Source organism: Bos indicus, chromosome 9 (genome assembly GCF_029378745.1).
Source record: "Bos indicus isolate NIAB-ARS_2022 breed Sahiwal x Tharparkar chromosome 9, NIAB-ARS_B.indTharparkar_mat_pri_1.0, whole genome shotgun sequence".
Taxonomy (NCBI): Eukaryota; Metazoa; Chordata; class Mammalia; order Artiodactyla; family Bovidae; genus Bos; species Bos indicus.
The window spans coordinates 92,555,215-92,559,713 of NC_091768.1; the positions used below are offsets into that span (position 1 = coordinate 92,555,215).

A 4,499-nucleotide genomic window follows, 5' to 3' on the forward strand; every position below is an offset into this window, starting at 1 on the left:
TTCCCAGGTGCCAGGCATTTCATACACTGTGATACTTAATCCTGCAGACATATGAGGGTGGTAAAGGCATTCTTTCTGGAAAAGGAGGAGGCAATGAGACTCAGAAAACATCCTAAGATCTCCTAGTTGGTAAACGTGGCTGAGCTGCGCATGCCCAACCCCAGTCCTGTGATCTACCTGTTAGACTATGTTACCTTGGAGACCAATACACAGATGCACTTCCTAAACCACCAATGAAAGCTTCCCCTATGTGCACGGATGCTTCTGTCTGACTGGTGTCCACAGCTAGATGCATTTTACGATGGTCTGCCTAATTGAACCAATAAAGAAAAAAAAATTATTCGGAATGACCACAGCCATTAAGCTGTGTTTTAGACACATGGAAAGATGGGGTCGGTCATCTAGTGCTCCTCTGACCCACCTCACTGATAACATAGCTCTTGAGAGAGCGTGAATTTCGTGTCAAAGTTTAAAAGTTTATACTTAAAGCCTAAATTTTCCTGGGAAGAGTACAACCGAATAGGACAATATCCTAAAGTGCTTTGTTACTTGTAGATGATTTAAAAGTAAAATCTATTTTTTCCATTGTGATATTTTTAGCAATACTTTTGGCCATGTAGAGAAAACAAGATAGTTACTCAGGGACTTCCCTGATGGTCCAGTGGTTAAGACTCTGTGCTTTCACTGCAGGGGGCACAGGTTCAATCCCTGGTCAGGGAACTAAGGTTCCACAGGCCATGTGGGGTGGCCAAACAAAAATAATTGCTCGGAATCCATGTCAGAGTGCTTTTTAAAAGATGGATCTTCGGTAAGAACAATGAATTCTTTAGAGTATGTTGAAAATCAGTATACTGGTCCATTGTCACTTTTGATGTCTGGTTCTTCTCCTTTCTACGTGGCCTCAGTCATCCCAGCTGATTTCAGTGTCAACTGAAGCTGCAGGTGCCACAGTGCTGCAGTCTCTACTATAACTATTCCATTTTTCAGTTTAAAGTCCCTTCCAGGAGGTAAGACCAATGGATCCAGTATCCTGACTGCACGTCATTTGATTGATTGATGCTAGTTGTGAATAAATCCATCTTCCCTTTGTACTTTATCCTTTTTATAACCCAACTCCAATTTTCCCTCCTTACCCCATCCTGTGTTAGCAGTACAAACTTTCAGATACCTTCCTGATATTTCCCCAGGTGGAGCTACCTCAGCCATAGATATTTCATCTGTAATTAACATTTACATAATTTGCAAGTGCTTTTCTTGGTATGATATTATTGTCTTAAGAAAGAGGATTTGTTGTCAAGGTGACCAAGAAGGTGCAACGTACAATATGGATTTTCTCGAAACTGCTTTGTTAGACTCTGACTCTGTTTAGAAGGTTTTGTCAGATGACTGCAAAGTACCCGATGGTGGCTTGACATCTTCTGAATTTTCTGCCTCTTCGCATTGCTTAGGTAGGCCCTGACCACCTATCCATTTCCCCTAAAGTTTACTAACACAGCAGTTTTTCCAACCAACCTTGATTCTACTTCCACTAAATTCAATCTCCTCACTGGTCACACTCAGCAATCACATCTCATACATTTCAGGCTCCAAAGCGTACAAAGTAAAACCGGAGGAAGGAAAAACAGAGGAGATTAGAGGTAAGGCTCAAGGGGTAAGAAGTTTTTTGCAAAACTAAATCCACACTGTTCTTTATTATTTTTAGATCATACAGATTTTTGAGGATGGGCAAGAAGTAGAGAAATAGAGCTTTTAAAAGGTGCTGAAAGGAAAAAAGAATAGATATTGTGATGTAGAGGCACCAGGGCTATCTTTAAATATTTCATCATTCTCCTCCTGTTTATTCTTCCATTCATCCCTCATTTGATAAGTTATCGTGTGCTGGGTCCTGGGTGCCAAGAGGAATAAGAAATAAGCTGATTTCAAGAAAGTATAGCGCGGCAAACCAGCTGTCAGTTCATGTCATTTGATTCTGGCTCTGATTCTTAATCTGCCCCCACTTCCTTCCAGTCCCTCACTACATGCCTTTACTATATTTTACTTGCATTTTTGCAACATTTTGCTTCCACCCCAGTGCTGCAACCAAAGTAGCTACTTTGCTAAAGCAGACAGAACAAGTCCTAACTCTGCTTATGTGTCTGAAATGACCCCCGCAAGAGGCTGGTCCCCAGCTCCCCTTCTAGCTTTGCCTCTTTCTGTGTCTCAGTATTCTCCATGATCCAGCCACACCTGACTCCACCAGCACATCTGTATTATTTTGTTTGTGCTTTCTGGAATGTTCTTCTTTCTCTTTTCTGTCTGGTGTTAATCAGGTGTCTTCAGAGAAACAGAACCAGTAGAATACACACACACACACACACACCAGCTATTTATTTATTTTAAGGACTTGTCTCACACTATTATAGGAGCTGGCAAGTTTTCAATTGTGCTGTAGGCTGGAAAGTCAGGAGAGGGTTGTAGTCTGGAGTCCAAAGTACACAGGGGAGCAGACTGAACACCCAGGCAGGGTTTCTTATTTTTTATACTTCAGTCTTGAGGAAAATTTATTCTATTTTGGGAAACCTCAGCCTTTGCTCTCAATACTTTCAGCTGATTGGACAAGGCCCACCCACATTGTGGAGGGTAATCTGCTTTACTCAAAGTCTACTGATTTAAATGTTAAGTACATCTTAAAAAATACCTTCATAGCAGCATGTAGACTGGAGTTTGACCAAACAGCTTTGTCACAGCTTAGTGAAGTTGACACATAAAATTAACCATCACATGCCTCAAACCTTCACCTCTTTGAAAGATTAGTTCAAATAAGACCTCTGATGGAAGCTTTCTTACCTTGGCATAGTTTAGCCAGGTGTAGCCTGGTGCTAAAAGGAGTTGTAGATCAGGGATCGATATTGGCACCAGGGGGCAGCAATCTGTTCATTTTCCCAGCTAAGGAGGCGTGGTTCTCCAAGGAGTTTGCCTTCTGACATGTGCCTTAAACAGTGAACTGAAATTCAACAGGAAGAAAGAGATAAGAGTTTTCTAGGCAAGGGGAGCAGCCAGTTCAAAGACAGAATCACAAAATCACACAGCTGTGAGGGAGCAGCAAGCAAGTATCGGGGTGGAGACTAGAGAGCTAGGCCAGACCCAGATCACAGAGGGGCTTTTTTAATTTCCTGGGGCTGCTGTAACAAACTACCACAAGTTGGAAGTTTAAACCACAAAAAGTTGTCCTGCGCTGCTGGTGGCTGACACCTTCCTCTCTCCTTAGCTTGAAGCTGCGTGATTCCAACCTCAGCCTCCATCTTCACTCAGCCTTCTTCTCTCTGTGTGTCTTTGTCGTCTCCTTTTCTGTCTCTTATGAAGACAGCCCATCTTCATATTTAAAAGGCCCATCCTATCCAGGATAATCTCATCTCAGATGTGTGTGCATGCTCAGTCGTTCAGTCGTGTGTACTCTTTTGTGACTGCATGTACTGTAGCTCCCCAGGCTCCTCTGTCCATGGCGTTTTCCTGACAAGGAAACTGGAGAGGGTTGCCATTTCCTCCTCCAGGGTATCTTCCCAACCCAGGGATCGAACCCATGTCTCCTGCATAGGCAGGCGGATTCTTTACTGATGAGCCACCTGGGAAGCCCCAATCTCATCTCAGATACTTCCCTTTATTATACCAGCGAAGACGCTTATTCCAAATCAAGTCACATTCTGACATTCCAGGTGGACCTATCCTTTGGGGAGACACAATTTAATCCACTATAGCCTTGTGGGAAAAATGACAGATGTGGATCTGAGCCTGCATTCAAGGACCACAGATTCAGGTTTCAGGTGGTTAACATCAGTGAGTGGGGGCCGAGGTGCCTGCTGTGACCAGCCTCATCTGAGAGGAGCAGCCGCTGCTCAGCTCCTGAAGGAATGTGGGCCAACACTGTCACATCACTTCAAGTTTTGAAGAAAACTCAGATTTCTAGAATTTTACCTAAAATCTCATTTTAAAATTTGGAAACAAATCGAAGTGAAAACAAAACCAAGACTGACATCACAGTATGAGTGCAAGAAATGAGTCTGTTGCCTGGGGATGGCCCATGGATGCTTGGTTTACAAGAGTCACTGTAATAGATGATCAGCCCCATAGAAGTGTGAAACACAGCGAGCAGGGTACAGGCCCCAGGTGGCTTCACGAGAAGACAATCTTGGTGTCAGAGTGGAGGATGGATCAGAGGGACTGAGTCTCAAAGCCAGAAGGCAAAGTAGGAGGTCATTGCAGTAGGCCAGGAGAGGCTACCGGAGAAGGCAATGGCACCCCACTCCAGTACTCTTGCCTGGAAAATCCCATGGATGGAGGAGCCTGGTGGGCTGCAGTCCATGGGGTCACTAGGAGTTGGACACAACTGAGCGACTTTACTTTCACTTTTCACTTTCATGCATTGGAGAAGGAAATGGCAACCCACTCCAGTGTTCTTGCCTGGAGAATCCCAGGGACGAGGGAGCCTAGTGGGCTGCTGTCTATTTTGTCACACAGAGTTG

At 44.0% G+C, this 4,499-nt stretch overlaps 1 non-coding gene across 1 annotated transcript; it reads left to right on the forward strand.

Annotated features, from left to right (window-relative positions):
- Positions 1–647: 647 nt before the first annotated feature.
- On the forward strand, positions 648–720 carry TRNAE-UUC (transfer RNA glutamic acid (anticodon UUC)). The gene has a single exon. It is a non-coding gene; the product is annotated as a tRNA-Glu (tRNA).
- The last annotated feature ends 3,779 nt before the right edge of the window (positions 721–4,499 follow it).